At 32.1% G+C, this 22200-nt stretch overlaps 1 long non-coding RNA gene across 1 annotated transcript; it reads right to left on the reverse strand.

Annotated features, from left to right (window-relative positions):
* Positions 1 to 14135: 14135 nt before the first annotated feature.
* On the reverse strand, positions 14136 to 14999 carry LOC127148358 (uncharacterized). Its single transcript, XR_007819249.1, has 2 exons — positions 14828 to 14999; positions 14136 to 14477 (listed from the first exon to the last, which is right to left on the reverse strand). It is a non-coding gene; the product is annotated as an uncharacterized LOC127148358 (long non-coding RNA).
* Between the last annotated feature and the right edge of the window lie 7201 nt (positions 15000 to 22200).

The raw sequence follows: 22200 nt of genomic DNA on the forward strand, positions 1-22200 counted from the left end.
ACTCGGCGGAATTTCCGTATTCCGGCCACGAAATGGCGATTGCGGAACTCTGAAATTGGGAGGGGAAGGTGGGGGCAACGGGGGAGAATTATTAACAACGGAGTATGACGATAATGCCGGTGCCTCTGTCAATTGTTCAAGGTAATCAGGAAAGCAGAGTTGTGGGTGAGAGGAGGGGGAGGGAGTAAGATGATTGGGAGGGGGTGGCAGAAGCCGGCCTCGTGGGTGTTGGTGACAAGTAAAGGGGTATTTAGGTGGGGGGACGATTGGGGTGGCCAGTGAGGAGTTGGACGAAGTAGGTGAAGTGTAGGGGAGTTTTAACATGAATGATCTTCGGCTCCACCTCGTACTTGTATCTTACGAGGGGTGGCGGCGCCGTTTTGAGCGGGAGTGGCGGCTTCTTGATATTTCGGGAATGGTTGGAGATTTGAAGTTGTTGTTTTCTTCCTTCCCTCCCTGGAAAACTCATTATTAATTAATGATTTCTTTCTCAATTTTTAATTTCAACCAAAACCAATTATTTATATATTCCTCTTTCTTTCTTTTTTTTTTTTTTTTTTTTTTTTTTAATTATTATTATTATTATTATTATTATTATTATTATTATTATTATTATTATTATTATTATTATTATTATTATTATTATTATTATTATTATTATTATATGAAATGGAAAAATATTTGTTGGTTCCTACATTTTAGTTCTCTTTTCTGTTACTCTTGATGATTCAAATTGTTAATGTTAAACTTTTTATTTACTAAGATTTTGTTTTAATTTGATTCTCCATCTTTTAAGGGATTTTTCATTTTTTAAACTCATTTTATTTCGTTAAATACTCAATGTCAATTTGTTATTAATTAGTTTAAAATAATAAAAAATTTTAATTTTAATTTAATTTTAAAAGCAATAAAAATAAAATTAATTATAGTTTGTTCGATTGTTTTTAATATTAATTAATAGAGTTTAACATTAAAGATACGGAAAATGAAACCTTTAACGAAAAGTTTTAAGTTAAAAGAACGTAAATATAAAAGCTAAATTAAAACTAAGTTAAAGGTTAAAATTTTGATATTTTAATAACTAAATTGAACTTAAGTAGTAAATATGTAACGGATATTTTGAAAATTATAGATCAAATTTAAATAAGTCCTAAAACCTACGGACTAAAAAAGTATCTTTTCCTATATAAAGATTGAAAAATACTTTAATTCATCTTAGTCAAACTCATCTTTATGCTGGCTAACGTAATATAATGTTGGATATTAAATTAAATTTCCACCCATGAAATTGAATTGTTGGATGATTTCATAGCAAGTGATCAAGGGAAGTCCAAGTAGTAAAATGATGAAAATTTAGACTTGTACGAAAATCAACTAGGTACATTCGAAAGTAAACCAATCTTTATTACATCATATTCTCCTCACATGTTCAAAAAGAATTGTAATATGTTTTTATTAAAAAGTAAAGTAATTTTGACATATGACAAATTATGGTTTGACAAGTGGGTGAATATATCTCAATAATTTTCTTTAGGGAAAAATGCACTTTTGGTTTTTGAAATTTGGAATTGGTGTCTATTTAGTCCTTGAAATTTTAAATTGAACACTTTAGTCCCGAGGTTTGAGAAATAGTTCTTTGGTCCCTGAAATTTTAAATTAAACACTTTAGTCTCGAAGTTTGAGAAACAGTTTTAAATGATCCCTAAAGTTTTACTTGCATCGATTATTGACTAATGGAAAAATGATGGGGCCATTAGATTTAATTAGTTTGGCAAAAATATATTATAATATTATTTTCTTATGACGTGGCATCATTCCCTATTCTATTCTCTCCCATTCTCTCCTCTAACCTACTGTCTACTACAACATTTTTTTTTTCTTTGTTAATTTCTAGAATTAACAAGAACAATTTTCAAGCTCCCCTAACTCACAAAGTCATTCTACTCATCATCCCCACAAATCTCTAGCCAATCTTGCAATGGGGATTTTCCAACGAGCATATAGAGTTGGTTTACAAAATACAACAAATTTGTTTCCTTATTTTATCTCTATTTATTTGCTTCCTTTCTTTCACCAAATCTCAATTTTTTTTTAAAAAAATTTCAAATCTCGACCTCCCCTTTTTTTAAGAAATTTCCATCAAACGACCAACTTTAAACCTTACTTCTTTGTCACCATTAAATTCTGCAAATTTAGTAAATAATCCTTCCATTTCCTCCGTTCAAATTCAAGATTTGTGTTTTAAAATCCTAACAAGTTTCATACAAAAAAAAGCATAACGGGCCTAACCAAATCTTTGGATTTGTAGTGTAGAGTAATATTTCTTTTCAATTTGAAAATTTGTTGCGAGAAAAAATAAAAGCCATGGGAGTGGGAAGAAAGAAAAATGAAAATTTTATGATAAAGAAGTAGATAAACATTTATGGAAGTTGGGATTGATTTGGGAGCAAAGAAAGAAAATTAAACGAAAAAAAACCAAAGGTCAGATTGACGTTTTGGATAAGGAGAGAGAATGGAAGAGTGAAGGAATGCAACGTCGTAAGAAAATAATATTATAATATATTTTTGTCAAACTAATCATATTTAATGACAACATCATTTTTCCGTTAGTTGGTCTACTAAACTTTAGGGACCATTTAGACTATTTCTCAAACTCGGTGACTAAAATATTGATTTTAAAACTTTAAGTACCAAATAGACATCAACTTCAAATCTCATGCATTTTGTCATTTTCTTTATCATACTCGATTTATTTTTAAAATGATGTTGACATGGAAAAAGAAAGAAATAGATATTTCTTGAATTTTAGATTCTATACGTGTCTATGTATCAACGACACTCGTAGAAGGCTATCCTACCCAAATCTAAAATTTGTTATGTTTTATAATTAATTGGTCTCATTTAATAACATCATTAATAAACTTAACTTTCCCTCCCTCTCTGTATACATATATATGATTACATTTTAGATACTGTCATGCTGATCTGGTTTGGATAGTTTCAAATAAGTATTATTCTTGGGGTTTTTTTTAACAATTTCTTTAAGACATTAACTACTCCCACTTGAAACCGTATACCAAACAAGGGGGCCCCAACCCTTTTAAATTCACAAATTAAGAAAAATATTGCTACTTGGTGGAGTTCTACCTCCCAGCATGGGTATGCAGACTATTCTTTTATGAGAAGATTGAAGCAGCTTGTCTATAAAATTAAATGATGGGAAAAAACAAAAAGATGGTTGATGAGGAAGCAAAAAGAGCTTGGACTAGAGAGATAGATGCCATTGATAAACTTGAAGCAGAAAACAACTTATCTGACTCTGATAGCCTTTGAAGAACTACCCTGAAAGTGGATTAAATAAGCTTACCTTCAAAGAATCACAAATATTGGCCAAAAAATGCAAGAAATTGTGGAATACTGATGGTAATGAGAACACTGTTTTCTTTCATAGAATTTGCATAGCTAGACAAAGACGGAATATTATTGCAAATATTACGAATAAGAGGGGGCATATTTGCACGGCAATTGATGATATTGAAAAAGCTTTTATCAGTCATTTTCAAAATTTATACACTTTTGCAGGATACAACTTTGTTCTCATTGAAAATCTTGATTGGTCTCCTATATCAGATATTTCAAAATCTCAACTATGCCTCAGATTCAGTGAACAAGAGGTTTAGAGCTCCCTAAAGTCTTTTGTAAATAATAAGGCTCCGGGTCCAGATGGTTTCACTATGGAATTCTTGAAAATGTCTTGGCAACACAATAAGTCTTATTTACTTGATATCTTTGAGGACTTCACATCTGGCATCATAAACAAGGCGATGAATGAAACATATATTGCACTTATTTCAAAGAAAGATAAACATTCCAGTGCTACAGATTATCGACCTATCAGTCTTACTACATCTCTTTACAAATTGCTTGCAATACTACAAGAAAAACGTGGGCAAGGCTTCTACCGATTTTTTTTTTGTTTGGGTACGGTGCGTGGTCGAAACACCGTCGTCTTTTCCTTTGCCCACGTTGTTGACGTTTTGTTAGCAGAAATTCCCACGCAAATTAAAATTGTGGGCAGAAAAGATATTTCTAGCCACGAAAAAAAAAACGTTGACAGAAAGTATTTTTGTCCACAATCATCATCATGTTGGCAAAGATATATTTTCTGGCCACGAAAAAAACGTCAGTAGAAAAGTATTTTTACTCACGATCATCATGACATTGGCAAAAATAGGCTTTATCCATGAAAAAAACGTCGCAGAGAGGTATTTTACCCACGACCATCATATCGTCGGCAAAAATAAACTTTCTAGCCACGTTTGTTTCGTGGGCAAAAACTGTTTTTGCCAACGAAAAGATTTTTGTCGACCAAAAGAAAATTTCTCCCCCCGATTTTTGTCAGCAGATATGTGTCAAATACATTAATATTGTATTCGTTATTAATATTGTATGTTCCTAACAATATATCAAACATTGCACAAAATATTTAAAAATGAAAATATTTCCAAACTTCAATACTTTGTCAAAATGTGACAAACCATAATTCTTTAGCTGTAATAAACAAAATATATAAACATGAGCTATATTAAATTTCATTTTGGCAAACCAAAATGAACAAAAAAATATATTAAATACACAAAAAATGATTAACTCAGTTAAGTCTTCAATAAAATAGTATCTTCCCCGCTACTTTGAAACTACATAAACTTGAAAAAGGTACATTAAAATGAATAAGAAAACAAGTAACTACTTGTTCCAAATGAATCAAATATGAAAACAAGTAAAAACAAATGACATGTATTTAAGATAAAAAAATCCTCCTTATATGCCTAAGTGCCCAAGTCATAAAACAACACTTATATGCACAAGTGCAACTTTGAAACTAAAGTTTAACTAAAAAGTGTGCTAAATAGGTGTAATATCTCTAACTACTTGTTTCAAATGAGTCAAGAATGAAAACAAGTAAAAACAAATGACATATGTATTTAAGATAAAAAAAAGTCTCCTTATATGCCCAAGTGCCCAAGTCTTAAAACAACACTTATATGCCCAAGTGCAACTTTGAAACTAAAGTCTAACTAAAAAGTGTGCTAAATAGGTGTATTATCTCTAACAGCTCCTTGTTTCAAATGAATCAAGTATGAAAACAAGTAAAAACAAGTGACACATGTATTTAAGATAAAAAATGTCCTTAAATTTGCTAAATCTACCTAAAAAGTCCTCAAATGCTAAGTCAAGATGTAAATGTTAAAACAACACTTATAAGCCCAAATGTTTCAAACTAAAAACGCGAAAAGAATGTCCTAAAAATGTTAAGCCAAGATGCAAATGGCTTAAGTGTGATTTTCGAACCCAAAATCTACTTAAAAAGTTCTCAAAAACTATCTAGGTGACATTTTAAGTCTTAAAACAACACTTACATGCCGAAGTGCAATTTTGAAACTAAACTGTAACTAAAAAGTGTGCTAAAAAGTGAGCTAAATAGATGTTAAATGTCACTATATGCATGATTGGCTACCGTAACTGCAGGATAGCCACAAAAGTTTTCAACTCAAGTACAAAAAAAAAAAAGCGAAATATATGCATTGGCTACCATAACTGAAGGATAGCCACACATAATATTAAGACATGCTTTAAGAATATAATTTAATTTTTAGTTTAGAAAAATGCCTAAGTGTTTGAACGTGCATCCTCCTCTTCCTCTTCCTCTCCTAGATCCAACTTTTTTTTTTTTTTTTATGTTGGCCCACCTTTGTTCCCACTTTGCAAATTCATTGGTTAACTTTTGATTTTCTTCTTTAAGGTACGTCATCTCACTCTTTTCTTTCTCGCGTGTAGATGACACATTACTGCCTAACAATTCACTACTTCTTGAGTTGACAGTTTGCATTGAGCGACTCCTTAATACAATTTCGCATGCCTTTGCACTAGAGATAGTCTGAACACCAACTTCAGTTGACACTTCAATGATTCGTCGCATTTTCAACTATATGAAATATCTAGTTAGATTAAATATATTTAATAACACATTAATTTACGTAGTCATGATAAAATGAACTTACATATGCATCTTTTGCCTTATCATTGATTCATCCTTCTTTTTCACGAAAGTGTATTTCATAGAATACTTCTACCTCGTCAACATCACAACTTTTTTTTTCTACAAAAAGAATGCAATTAAGATTATTAAAAAAAGACTCATACAATAGTATAAAAGATAATTACAATTTATCATACCAATTCATGTCGAACTTGGAGAAATGACTTCGCCTCAGTGACATGGTTGAACTTGACACCAGAGTGACTTCTTTTGTTTGTCTCTCATTTTTTTTAATTGAAGTATGGATGAGAACAAGTACATAATATGCATGTAAAGTTTTTTGCTGAATTAAGGAAAACATTCCTTCCATGCATCTGTTTCCCATCTATAACACATAATGTTCCAATCCTCATGTGTTATCATATTTGGTGGATTGGCACGAGCTTCAACCGGGTCATTAAATTCATAGTAATATTTGTGCAAATCTGCTCTAAATTCTCTAAAAGTACTATGCATATTTTCTTCCAAGTATTTTCTCACAACCATGTTAGTGGGATCAAATTCAAAATGTGTCTACATATTCAATAATATATATTATATATAAATGGATTGCTTTTATATTTAAAATAGTATAAGAATGCATAAAACAATCATAAACATACCTCCAATAGATCAATCATAAGCTCCCTTACGCCCATAGGTATCGCCTTCAAATTCTCACAATTCAATGGAATAGTGTTTCGAACTGCAATACCAATGCCTAACGCATTCTTAGAGGCAAAAGCAGTTACTGGTCTTCTTTCTCTTCGTCAATCTCTATCTTGATCTTTCCATGTTTTTCTACAAACTTGTCAAGTTCTATGTTTCAACCGTACCCTCTCACACCCGTTCCTCTCTTTTTAGTTCATGATTGAGATCCCAAAAATAAAACATATTTTAGATAATTTAAGTAACGCATAAGAAATAAACTTACATATCATATTAATACCTGATGGAGTGGAATGATCGACGGATGGAGTGTTTGTTTGTTCAACTTCAGTCAATGTCAATCGTGCTTGATATGGATGTACCATTACGCTACAAAATCAACTATATTAGTGGTTATATTTTAAAATACTTATGTCATAAGTATATACCCTTTACTTATTACCATCTGAATCCAAAGATTCTAGTTGTTCAAATTCGTCGTTTATAAAGTTGTCATCAATTGGGGACTGATCTTGATTATTTGTCTCTTCATGATCAACAATAGTAGGCTCAACGTCGCCTCTACAAAATGAGATATCGTGTATGAATTCATCAACCCTAATTGAACTCGATGCTTCTAACAACTCAAGTCTATCATCTTCTACTTTTAAAGATTATGGGATATCCCATACTTATTTATTTTGGACAATTTTCACAATTTTTCAGTTACTACGGAGTTTTGGGTCGTCAATGTAGAAAACTCATAGTTTGAGTAGCTAATGTGTATGGGTCATCAGTGTACCAGAAAGGGGAAGCATTGATTATTTTAAACCCTAAATCACAATGAAATTTGTTCTTCTTGACATTCGTGTCAAACCAATTACATTTAAAAAGACATACATGTCTACACTTAGGATATTCTAAGTCCAAGACCTCTTGCAATACACCATAATAATTTGTTTCGTTGCTTTTGATTTTTCCATATGCCATGATTCCACTATTCTAAGTAGTCTGACGATTGTCATGCTCTATTGACACTACAAGTGGGAGGGGACTCCTGACACACAAAAACGTCGGAAAAAGTGGTAAAAATGTTGAAAAATTGATTAAAAGAAATGTGTCGGGAGAACAATTCCTAACGCCTCACCAACAAGACGTCGAGAATAACCTTCTCTCGACGTTTCCTTTACCGACACCTTCGATGCGTCGACAATATCTAATTCTCGACATCAACATGTCTAACGTCACCTATGAATCGAGGATTACGACTCCCGACGTCATTATATCCGACTCACTTATGCGTCGGGAAAAACTATCCCTGACGTGTCGTGTGCAACGTATTCCCAATGTTTGTTGCGTCGGGAATTCCTTTTTATATGTAATTTCTTTTTAAATATGTAATTTTTATTTTTTTCCTAAAATAAACTATAATGTTTTTCCATCAAGTCTCTATTTTGTGAAATATTCACATTCGTTTTGGATTAAATTAAAGGAAATTCAAAATAAATTAGTAAATTACGAAATACAAAAACAAATTCAAAAAAAAAATTTAATATTGATAATATAATACAAAGAAGTTTAAAAAATATAATAGCGTTCATAATACAGAAAATATAATGTTCATAATAGAAAAAAGTGTAAAGAAAGTCGTACGTCTTCTAACCAACCTCATACGCCATTCTATACCGTGGGACCTACAATGATACAAAAGTGGCTAATACATATATATCCATATCATCACTGTATACTGGCATTTAAAAAACTTAAGAATAATGGAAGCATATATACGTACCACAAAGCTAGGGATCATGTGGTGGTTCTTGTTGTGCCCGCGTCATGTCTTATATCAACTTCCACATTTGTTCTACTTCTAAAGCTAACGCTTGGTGATTTTTTGTCTGCTCTTCAATCTGTTCCAAAGCTTGATCAAGCTTAGCTTGTAATTGAATCTCTCTTTTTGTGGACTGTGAACATGGCATCGAGGAACTGCTTGTACTCGTCGTCTTGCAAGCATTCGGTTTGGGTTCTCAACCAAGGCCTTTTGAGTATCCTGATCGTCTACCTAACACCTAATCGCATATCTCATCCCCAGAAAGTGGCTGACTACCCTTTATGGTAGGCTGAGACTGGAGTTCCAGCATTTGATTCTGCAACAAATTTAAAAAATAAGTTAGTAAGTCATAAATATATTATCAAAGAGGACAATTAATAAGGGCGTAAGTGTTGCTTTGATAACTTACATGTGCATCCTTTGCGGCCTGTGACACGAACGTCTTTGCTCAAACATGTGTTTCCCAAAAAAACTCTACACGATCGATCGACTCCCCCTCTTTGCTCAGCAAGCTCGTGATGTCAGTGTAGAAACGACTTTGACCCGCTGCTATAATTGTAAGGCTACTTCTGTCTAGCAACCTTGTTCGTTCGTGATTGCTCCTGCATGAAAACAATTATATTGTTTATTTTTTATACATATTAAAAGTTGAAATCATAATTAACCATGAAAAATGGTTCAATTGTTCACTGGAATGCACGACTCATGTAGTGGTCACAGAGGAAGTGTCAATCCTTATCACGTCTTACCAATAGGTTTGAAGTGCCTAGAATGCTCGGGGTCGCTCTACTTTTTGAAGTGCATGTGACAAGCTATACTACTACCACACCTTCAAACCCTAACAAATACAAACAAATTAAAAAAAACTACCATAACAACAGAATAGCCATCTTATCAACAATGCAAAGTTATTCAACACAAACAGGCTACCATAACTGCAGGATAGCCAAAACGGATCTTATCACATATTACATAATTTTTAATACAAACAAATGCCATTGCCCCCCTCAAATTTTCAATTCAAACTCCTCACCCCCTTCAAAATTCCTATTAAACCTCCCACCCCTTCAAAATTTCAATTCAACCCCACACTTCAAATTTCAATTCAACCAATATTCAAAATTTTCATTTCACAAACAAAAATCTATTCCTAAACAAAATCCTAAACTATCTAACAAAAATAATTCATCATCAAAATCCTAAAACAAATTTTAAAAAACAAAACCCGAAATTATATAAATAAACCTAACCTAATTAACTAAAATTAAGGATTTTAAACTTACCTCAACTAAGAATGTGTGGTAGCAGACGGTGGGAGAGGGACAACGGCGACGAGGGAATGGGGCTTCTTTTCTTCGATCGTTTGTAGCTTCTCTTTAATTTTTTCTTCACACAACTGAAACATCGAATTTATAGGAAAACTCTTAATGCAGCACAAAAACGTCGGGATATCCACTTTCTCGACGAATAACTAATGGTGTCGGGGATTACGCGTTACTCCTGACGCCATTCTTGACGCACCAAAATCACGTCGGGAGAGTGCCTTACTCCCGACGCTGTCTCTGACGCCATGCAACATGCGTCAAAAATATATGTCTGAGAAAATTAATGTTATCTAAGTTTTTTACAATCAATTCCCGATGCGACATGCATGCATGCATCGGAATAACTTATTATTCTCGATATTTTTTTCGACGTCTAGATCACGGTGTCGGGAAAGGGTGGCTCGCTCGACATGTGTAAGTGTGCTTTGGGATATTGTGTCATTCTCGATAAATTTTCTGTCGACGCCTTTCTCTGTGTTGGAAGAATCCTGATTTCTTGTAGTGTGAATGAAAACGTAATCCATTTACAAAGCAACCACTGTAAGTGCAAACTTCATTGATAGACCTCAGCGCTAAGGAGTAAAGATCATCAAATGCTTCACCTCTTTTACGAAATGAATATATCTACTAATGTTATGCAAGTTAGAATACCTACTAATAGCTCAATAGTAAAACAATATACTTTGAAGTGGAAAACAACATTTACATGTGTTCTAAACAAATCAGGAAATTCTAATTGGTGCCTTCTAAATAAATCTAATCCATCCTCTCTTCTGGTGTTTATTGAGCTCAAATTTTCTCTTCTTAGTAATCATATCAAACATTAAAAAGAATTTTGAATTAGTCATATACAATATATGAACTGACAAGTAACTGATTATACAAAATTTACCTACGATACGATTCTATTTAACAGCAGTTGTTTAGAACATACCAATGGCACATTCTCTTCTCATCTTCAGATAGCGTCTTCAGAATGAACCCCTTCCTCATTAGTTGCACATTCTGTTTAAATACATTAAAGTCCCCACAACCAAGTTGTTTGTTCATTGAGTCATCATTTCGTAGATTCCTATTGAATCTTGTCTTTATTTCTATTAGATACATCGATCAAAAGGTTAAACATTCATTCATAATGAATGCTTCTGCTATAGAATCCTCATGATGAGCTTTGTTTCATACATATTGTTTTAATGTTTCCAAGATTCTTTCTATAGAATACATCCAGCTATAGCTTACTGGACCAACAATTTTGTCTCAACTGGTAAATGAATTGCAAGATGTATCATTACGTCAAAAAATGTTGGTGAAAAAATTCTTTTAAGTTCGTTGAGAATGAGCACAATATCGACTATCAAACGATTCAGTTCACTGATACATATTATCTTCGCACACAGATCATGAAAAAAATTACATAACTCATTTATAGTTGTACACATATCCTTGTGTAAGTATGCTCGTTCAACAATGGGAATAAGTCGTTGGAGTAAAACGTGAGAGTCATAAGTCTTCAGTCCCCATAATTTTCCTTCATTGACACTTACACATCGTGATATGTTTGAGACAAATCCATCAGGAAATTTAACTAATTTCAAGAACTTACAAAAGTCTATTCTTTCGCTACCAGTTAACGTATATGTAGTATGTAGTTTTATCAACTTAGTTCTTTGTCTTTGCAAATATAATTTCTTTCGTATATTCAAGTCCTCTAGATTTAAATGGGCATTGATTATGTCCTTTGTTTTAATCAATATTTCATAAAGTGTCAAACAAGTTGTCACAAACATTTTTTTTAATATGCATGACATCCAACTTATGCCTCAAAAGAAGTTTAGACCAATACGGAAGTTCAAAGAATATACTTTTTTTATTCCAATTAATAGTACGCTTTCTTTTCTTATTCATCTTGGATGGATGCTTACTTAGTTTTGGAAAGTTCATGGAGTTTATTTATTGTAAGATCTCATCTCCACTCATTACAACTGGTGAAGGCCTGCGTTCAGGTTTCCCATCATGTTGTCGACTTCGGCGCCAACTATGATCAGATAGAAGATAACTTCAATGTCCCACAAAAGATATTTTTTCTTTTATCCTAAACGAAGACGTATCTTATTTACAAGTAGGGCATGCTTGATATCCTTTTATACTCTATCCTGACAAGTCACCATATGCAGGAAAATCATTGATGGGTCCACAACAAACATACATGTAAACGAAAGTACTCCTCATATGTACAGTCAAAGATTCGCACACCATTAATCCTCAACTCTTTCAACTTATCAATTAAAGGTTGCAAATATACATCAATCTCATTTCCAGGAGATCTGGGTTTAGGTACAAGCAAAGACATGAAAAAATTGGATTCTTTCATACACTTCCAAGGGGACGAATTGTATGGTATAAGCACCACTGACCACATGCTGTAGGCAGTATTCATATTCCCAAATGGATTAAAACCGTCTGAAGCTAAACCTAAACGAACATTTCTTGGCTCTGAAGCAAATTGAGGAAATTCTCTATCGAAGTGCTTCCATCCTGCAGCATCAACTGGATGTCGTAAAATATTCTATGTGTCAACACGTTTATCCTTATGCCATCTCATCTCAGAAGCGATATGTTTTGATAAAAACAATCGTTTCAACCTTGGAATTAATGGAATGTGACACAGAACCTTATTTGGAATCTTCTTTTCTTTTCTACTATTTGTTGTTTTATATTGAGATTCACCACATATCAAACAACTTTGACAATTAGCAAATTCTTTCCGAAATAATACAGTCATATTTGCAAGCATGGATGGAATCATATCCTAACTCTAAGTCACATAATTTTTTCTTAGTTTCTTAAAATGATTTGGGTATAAATGTACTGATTGGAAATGCATCTTTCAACAATTTTAGTAGCATATCGAACGATTTGTTGCTCCAATTATTCAAAACCTTGATATGCATTAATTTCACCAAAAAATTTAACGAGGAAAATTTGGTACATCCAGGATACAACGGGTAACGTGCTTCATTCATCAACTCCTAAAAAATGTTACTAATATGAATTTCATTGACATCTTCTGGAAATTCATCATCAAAACCATCTCCGTCATCAAAATTTTCTTCCCTCGCTACCATTGATCCTTGCAAATCAGTTAAAAGATCTAAAATATCATTGTTCTCGTCGCCAACATTAGACTCTCCATTTAATCTACCACCTTGTAATGAAGTAGCACCATGTTCAAATCGAGCTAAATTCGTTGCTTTTCCATGGTAAACCCATTTACTATATGAAGAAGATATTCCATATGTAAATGAATGGCGCTCTACTCCATCCAATGTTTGTGTCATTAAATTTTGTCAATACTTACATGAACATCTAGTTTTCCCCTCTTCATTTACATGACACTTAGCCACTTCCATAAATTGAGCAACTCCATCAATATAATCACTTGAAAATCCATTTTTTAGTTTAATCGAATCCCTAGTCATCTTCAAATAGAATGGACAAAAAGTTAACCCTATAGCAAATTATGACAACGTATTAACTAAAGTGGGAAACCGATCTAAAAAGTTAAAATGTGTTTAAGTGCCACTTAAACACTTTTTAAGTTGTTTTTTTTAGTTAAAGTGTACTTTTCTAACTCCCCAAAATGTACAAAAAAAATGGTATAAGTGGCACTTTAACTCTCAAAACAAGTTAAAACTACTCAAGTTTAACTTTCAAACTAAAAACCAACAAAAATCCAACTACTAAGTGTCTTAAACATAAAACCTTTATATGCATGATCTGATATGTTGACACTTTAACTATGAACACAAGTTAACAATGACTAAGTGCGACTTTCAAACTAAAAATCAACTTAAAAGTGTCTTGAGTCTAAAAAATCCTTTCAAAATGCCTAAGTATGACTTTCAAACTAAAAAACAAGTTAAAAGTGCCTAAATCAAGCATGTTAGTCTTCAAATTAAGTGAAAACTACTCAAGTAGGACATTGAAACTAAAAACCATACAAAAATCGCCTTATAAATGTTAATCTAAAAAAAAAACTTACAAATGTCCAAGTGTACTTTCCTAACTCAAAACCTACCCTAAAATCCCAAAAAATGATCTAAATAGCACTTTAACTCTCGAAACAAGTAAAAACTACTAAAGCATAACTTTCAAACTAAAAACCAACTACAAAACACCACAACCTATTACAACTAAAACATATAAATAAGTATGAAATATATGCATGATTGGGCATCGTAGTCGAAAGGTATTTTGCACATAACATCAATGTCAACCTTAAAACTGTAAAATTATCAATATAACTCAAAAAACAAGTTAAAAAGTGTCTATGTAACACTTTAAATCCCTAATATATATAATTAATATTCAATATATTATAGTATATATTATAACATAATTTTAAGTGTAACATTAGTTATATCCATAGAAATTCTTAACATTCAGTCAAATTACTAATGGTTGGGTCAACTTATAGCAACGAGGGGTCTTTTCGGCAAGCAAGGAAGCTATTATTGCAAGAAGGAAATCGAGGGCGATGGTCGGGGACACGTTCGGCAACCTGTTCAACAACGACAACGTCCGACGTTTTTCTCTATAAGAAGAAAAGGGAAAATTATGGAGTGAAAAATAAATAATAATTGGAGGGGGATGAACAGAACTCAAATGGGGGGCGGTGAACATAAACCAAATTGGGGGGGGGGGGAACATAAATGAAGGGGGTGGGGAGGGGGGCGGTTGTAAAAAATCAGGGGGAAAGCCGATTGTCGGAAATGAAGAGGGGGAGAGGGACGGTCATCGAAAATTAGGGAAGGGATGGGTTTTTCAAAAAAAAAAAAAAACAGGGTGAGAGGGAGTTTCGGGGAAAGAAAAGGGGGAAGAGGGGAGGTTTTTCACAAAATAAAATGGGACGGCGGCGAAGGTGGACGAAAACCAAAATCTTACCTAGGTGGGGGACACTCACCGACGATCGGTGCCAGACGAAAAGTGAACGGTGTGAGGAGAAAGGAGAAAGCTGCCGGCTGGTCTTTTGTCGAAAAGAGAAGGAGAGAGGAGAAAGGTTTATGAGGAGAAAGGAGAAATGCGAGGAAAAGGAGAGAAAATCCAAATTAAAATTATTTAAAAAAAAAAATCATATACCCACATTATTTACGTCGTCAAAAGTATCAATTTTGTGTCGCTATGAATATGTATAAAAAAGTAGGTTTTTCGCCACGTAAATTACGTCGGCAAATATCTAAAATTTCTGCTCACACACGATAGTTGGCCATAAACTAAAATAAACGCCGACAAAAATCTAACTTAAAAGTTATTCTTTAAACCATACAACTTTTTTGTCCACATATATATTTTTGTCGGCAAAAACGATGATGTGCCCACGCAATACACAACCTTTTACGCACGTACATATTTTCGTCGGCAAAAATGAAGATGTGCCCACGTAAGAAAAATTACGTCGGCACATCATATAAAGGCCCACATTTTTTTCTCCGTCACAAGGAAAAAATGTCGGCAGAGCTCAAAATTCTTGTATTGCAAAGACAATTGCCAAGAGACTTAAGGCCACCCTTTCAAGCACTACCTCTGAAAACCAAATGGCTTTTGTGAAAGGAAGGCAAATTAATGCTATATTAGTTGCAAATGAGGGTGTTGATTTCTGGAGAATGGAAAAGACCAAGGGTTTTGTTACAAACTTGACATTGAGAAGACTTTCGACAGAATTAGATGGGACTTTATTGATTATATGTTGATGAAGAAGAAGTATCCCCTAAGATGGAAAAAATTAATATACTCTTGTATCTCCTCCGTCCAATACTCTATCATTATAAATGGAAAGCCGAGAGGGAGGATTAAACCAAATAGAGGTATAAGGCAAGGAGACCCAATTTCTCCACTCGTATTTGTAATTGCCATGGATTATATCAGCAGAATTCTTCTACACCTTGAAAGAACCGACAAAAATCATAGGTTTGTTTCTAAATGATGGCATGAATTTAACCCACCTTCTTTTTGTCGTTAATATAAATAGATCAGTCTTCCATTACTCCGGTTAATGTCGATTCAAGTAGAGCTAAGATTGTTGCTAATAGATGGGGTATAAACAAACAATTCTTTCCTTTTCCTTACCTCGGAGTACCCTTAGGAGGTAAGCCCACATCTCTATACTTTTGGGAGGACACTATTGAAAAAGTTCATAAAATGCTCAGTAGTTGGAAGTACACACATATATCAAAGGGAGGAAAAACCACCCTTATAAAAGCTTCCCTTGCTTGTCTACCCACCTACAAGCTCTCGAATTTTAAAGCTCTAGATAGTATTTATAAAAAAAAATAGAGCAGATGTGGAGAAATTTTCTTTGGAGAAACAATTATGAAAACAGAGTCATCCATCTACTCAGAAGGTCAAAAGTCACTACCCCTATTGATAAAAGTGGGCTGGGAATCACTAGGATCAAGGACACAATTTTTTCCTACTTACAAAATGGCTTTGGAGATTCTATCTGGAACAAAAACCTCTCTGGAAAAGACTCATTTGGGATAAATATGACCTTGAAAGTATTGGGGGCATTCCTACAAAAAGTAAATACAGTAGCAACAAAGCTCCTTGGATTTCCATTACAAAAGGCATCAGTTGGTTTCTAGAACAAACAAAATGGAAAATCAATGATGGGAAGAAAACATCTTTTTGTCATGTTATATGCCTTAACTAAAATTATATGCCTCAACTACTAAGAAAAATGGTAGCAAGTCTAGATATTCAACAATGAGCTGAAATTTCACCTTTCCTTTGCATTCCTAACAGTGATAGGGGTCCCGATATTCCAATTTGGAAGCTTTGTTCAAATGGCATTTCAGTGTTGCTTTTGTAAAAATTGCCATTCATGTGTTTGACTCTAGAGATGAAAGCAACATCAACCCTTCGATATTCAAGAATATAGGGAAATCTTGCATTCCAAAAAATGTAAAATTTTCCCCATCCCTCCTTCACGAATGTATTAATACGGTGGATAAGATTCAAAAAAGGCTTCCAAAATTGCTCAACCTAAATTGGCGTGTCCTATGCAAAAAACATTCGGAAGACTTTGACCATATCTTTACTAACTGTTCTGTTGCTAAGATTGATCTTTTGCTAAAGTGGCAAAATAATTTCATTTCCACAACTTCCCTACGCAAACATATCAATAGCCTTAATCTGGATAATAGGAAAGGTGCCATCCTTTTCAACACGGTGTTGTTTCTCTATGGACTATATGGCTGAAAGGAATAATAGAGTATTCAATAGTAAGGAAAGAATGGGGATGGAAATTTGGGAAGATATCATTGCTCTCTAGAGTACTGTGCTAGTTCCATTGCTCTAAATATTAGAAGCTTTCATTTGATGCTTTTTCGGGTGTGTTCTGGGTTGTTCTCTAGCCCTTTTTTTTGTTTTCTCCTTGCTTCATGTATCGATTCTTTCCTATATCAATGAAACGGGGATGATGAGGATGCTAAGGGGGTATCTATCTAGCAAAGATGTCCGAGTACACCTACTAACCCATGTATCTATTCGTTGAAAAAAAAAAAAGGCAACTCCTGATTGATTTATTCTACTGCATTTATTGTATCATTATACTTTAACATTTTAAGACTTTGCACCATAATAAAGAAATATTAAAAATGTGGAATATATATGGTCTTATGGGTGCAATTTTCAAGTGCAAATTATCTTCAGTATCATTTTCATATATAAACTTTTTACAAACCCATCCTCTACAATAAAACATGGGCGTTTAATAACATTTGGTAAAACCTCCATTAAAATCCTACTTGAAGACTAATGATTTTTGGAATTTATTTCTTTTTTAATAAATTAAGGTTAGTCCGCAAATACATATCTAGTTAGGGGAATTATATGTAACCACTCATCCTAATACTTAATACCATCTTCAATTATTAAGATCTATTTTTGTAGCTAATAATCTGTATATAAGATCTAGTTTACTTAATAATCTTTTTTTTTTAAAAAAAAAAAAAACTAAGTCAATTTCTCTAACTTTTAGTTCAATTAATTTTATTTTTTAATTTTCATTATTTGGCTTCATTGTTCTTGGAAATATTGATAAAATGTAGATAAACAAAATAATTAAGGAATTCAGAAGCCATGGTTTATAATTTGTTTTTTTTTTTTTTTAAGAAAATAAAGATCTATAAAAAATTAATGCAACTATAAAAATTCATCAAGCTATTATATTTGTTTTCAAGTACTTTAGGGTTATGAGTTGATATTTTATTTTTTTTAATTATTATTATATATATAAAAAAAGACTTAATTGCTGAGATTTTTTTTTTTCAAAGTGATTGGAGAAAGTTGTGTAGTAAAGAATGTAGCCAGGAATCCATGGGGAATAATAATTACTAAAGAAAAAGAATTTATAATATTCTCAAAGCATGAAGTAGGAAGAAAATGGTGAAAAAAATTAAGTATTGAAAGTCGTACTGAAGTTGCTGTAGATTTATTAAAAAGAATATTGACTAACTACTCTATGTCCAAAATTTCACATATTAACAGAAAAAGATGAAGGAGATAAAAAGAATAAAGAATTTGAGTAGAAAGAAATGGAATTAATTACTGTTGTTACGGTGGAAAATGATTGGGTGGGAAGAACATAGGAGGCTGTTGGGTGTAGAAACTCGGCGGAATTTCCGTATACATCGACGGAGAAACTCTGAAAATGGGTTGCGGTACTGGCAAAGGCGACGGAGGAGGGGAAGGCGATGGAGAAATATTAATAACAGGAGGGGATAAAGATAAAGTGGGTGGTTCTACTTCCAATTCTTGGAGCAAATCAAAACTGTTGAAATCTTGATCAAACGACGACGGCAACGGAGTAAAATCACCGGGAGAAACGAGCGGGCGAAGAGAGGTGGGAGCCGGGGACAGAATTCCCTGTGGGTGGTCGTCCGGCTGTTGAGGATTATTATAATTGTCGTGGTGGTCACAATTACAGGGGTATACAGGCGGGGGACGGTTGGGGTCGCCGGTTAGGAGTTGGACAATGTATTTGAAGTCTGTGGGGGTTTGTACATTAATGATCCTCGGCTCCAACTCGTACTTTACTACCGGCGGCGCCCTCTTCGTCGGGAGTGGCGGCTTCTTGATATTTCGAGAATTGTTGGAGATTTGGAGCAGATGTTTTGTTCCCTCACTTGGAGGGAATTTCGAAGAACTCATTCTAATTATTAATGCTTTACCCCCTTAATTCTCAATTCTTTACATATCAAACTCTCGCAATGCTTTTTTCAACCTAAGTAGTACTACTCCACTACTACTTCTCATTGCATAACATAACATATATTGTCAATTGAAAGTCACATATTCTTTTAGGTTTTAGTCAAGTACTTGAATTGGCTCTAAATACTGACCTTTTATGACTATGTTTTCTAAATTAATTTATAGTTAAAAGATTGATAAATAATAAAGGGATCTTTTAAAATATATAAGAAAGCGTCAAAATATTTATATGCTATAAAATAATTTCAAAAACGAAAAAGGACTACGTGCTATATGCTGGTTTAGATTTTTCTATTGTTTGTTAGACGATGGTTTACATTTGTTGATTTAGATTTGGCTACAATTTATTTTTTTAATTCTATTGTTTAATTTTATTACACAATATTTAATTTGGTTAGATTTAAATTTGGTTACACCATCATTTAGATTTGATTCAAAATTTGATACTTTAGATTTGGTTAAACTATTTTTTTTTTTAAATTCTTTAGCTATTTTTTTTTTCACCGTCCTTTACTTTTTTACAAGTTTACATTTGGCTATTCCAATCTCGCAGCGAAGAAAGACAAATCTATTAATATTTAAAAAATGGATGTTTTATTATCCGACCGTAAATAGTTTGGTGTTTTATTATATTTACGAAAATTCTCCTAATAAAAATTTTAATTTAAAATTTATTAAAATTAATATAACTGAAATCGAACGTTTTGTACAGATTTGATTACCAAATTTAAACGATTTAGAAAAAGGAAAAGAGAAAGAATCCCAACGAAAAAGAAGATGAAATTAGAGAGAAAAGACAAATATGGAATATTTAAAAAATTACTAATTTTATGTAATTTATTACATCAGCCGGTGTTTTATTACATTTATGAAAAATTTTCTAATAAAAAAGTTTAATTTAAGTTTTATTAAAATTAATATAACTGAAATTGGACGTATTGAAAATATTCTTACTCTATATTACCATGATACTTTAACAGAAGAATAGCACATAGGATTCTCCCACACCCCTATTGGTTTTATAATGTTAGGATAAATTATATAAAAAAAAAAAACTCATTTTCACTTCATCTTGCTTGCTATTTGTTCATAACTGAATCACACATATATTAACACTTTGGTATATACTTATGATTTGCAAAATTCATCAAAATTTGTCTTTTAAAATTTATATTTAATTATTCTTTTGATACTTAGTAAGGGTAAAAATTTAATTAAAACATACAAAATATTAGTTATGTACAATATTGCAAAATAGATAGGAGTTTTTAACCTAGAATTTCTTTTATTCAAAATGATATCAATTTCTATCGAAAAGTTAATCTTCAATGGTTTTTCTAATATAGCAATTGTTGAGCTAGGGATTTCACTCCTAAAATAAAAATTATGTCAATTATTGTCGAACAAAGCTTACTTTCGCATTTTATTAAATTTATTTTTTTAAAATGGCTATTCATTTAATTTTTTATTTGAACTCTCTTCTCACAGTGAGGTTGCAGAGAAAGTAGAATTCAAATTTTAGTTGTTAATAATGTTCAAAAAGTTGAGAGTAGAAGTGAGTTAGGACTACTACTATAATCATGATTCATAGTTTCATCAAGAAGTTGTAAAATTTTGTTTGCAAATTCTCCAACAAAACTTTTAGTATTTATTTTAAAGAAAAAAGAGAGTAACAGTCAATTCTTGATATTTCTTTCAAATTTGAATAACAATAATAAGACTATAAAAGAGTTTGATATTGACATGTAACTCATTTCATGTTATGGTTAGAATATATGGATATTATTCTTGATTAAAAGAGGAAAAAATGAAAATTGACAATAAAGCAAAATAAATGCAAAAATGTTAATATATAATTTTTAAAAAAGCAACGACGAATTAAAGCATGAAGTGGGAGAATTAAACCAGCCCTAATAGATATGGATAGTTGCAAATGTAGCAATTATATTTAAAATAATTAAGTATATAGTAACATTTTAAAAAAATTACAAATATAGCAAAATCTGTTAAAATCTATCAATGATAGGAGTCTGCCACTGATAGACCATTGATAGACCATGTAGCAAATGTTGGTCTATCACTGATAAACCATAAGAGTCTATCAATGATAGAAGTGTTCACCAATAGATTTTACTATATTTACAATTTTTTTAAAATGTTGCTACATACTTAATAATTATTTTAAAAATTGTTACATACTATAATTACCCAATAAGGATAAAAGAATATATAATATTACATATTCTATTTGAAAGTTAAAATAGCGATTTTATCCTTTTAATATAAAAATAATAAAAATGAAAAAAATAGTGTACATTTCAATTTCAATGTAGTTGTTTTGAATTTGGCACATGTTATGTGTGCAGGTTCAACTAATTTCTTGTTTTTAAGAATTTTAAAATGACGGCTCTTAATACTTTGATCATTCAAGATTTAAATTGACTCTTAAATTTAATCATTATTTTGAAAAGTTATATTATCGGACCTTACATATTAATTATTACGTATAAACCTAAAGTTGAGTCTTGTTATATATAGAGAGAGATAAACCAAATCAATGACAATAATATATAATAATTGATAAACATAAATTATTTATAAATAAAATAAAAAGAAATCTTAACTTTTATGGGCTATTTGCCAAAAAAAAAAAAAAAAAAAAAAAAAAGAAAAAAGATAAAGAAAAGTTTTTGTTTCATAAAGGTGAAATGTAAATGCAAAGAATATAAACCCTTTTTTAAGATTGGGATTATAAACAAGAGTTGATATATATTTTTTATCCTTTAAAAAACTACAAGTGGCAGGAATGCTTTCCAAATAAAATAAATTTAATTTTCAAAGGCCAAAAGTGTAGATAATCTTCAATAATAATTCTTACAACTCATCTCAATTCATAGAAACAAAAACCAATTGGTTCATATATAGATCAATATTTATCTTTAACTTTTAATTTTTTCTCTCCTAATTGTTTAAAAAAAAAGGCCCTTTATTACAAACATTAATGTTGAATATTATAGGTTGGTATAATGTCTCAAACATAAAATGGA

This window comes from Cucumis melo, chromosome 3 (assembly GCF_025177605.1).
Source record: "Cucumis melo cultivar AY chromosome 3, USDA_Cmelo_AY_1.0, whole genome shotgun sequence".
NCBI classification, from domain to species: Eukaryota; Viridiplantae; Streptophyta; class Magnoliopsida; order Cucurbitales; family Cucurbitaceae; genus Cucumis; species Cucumis melo.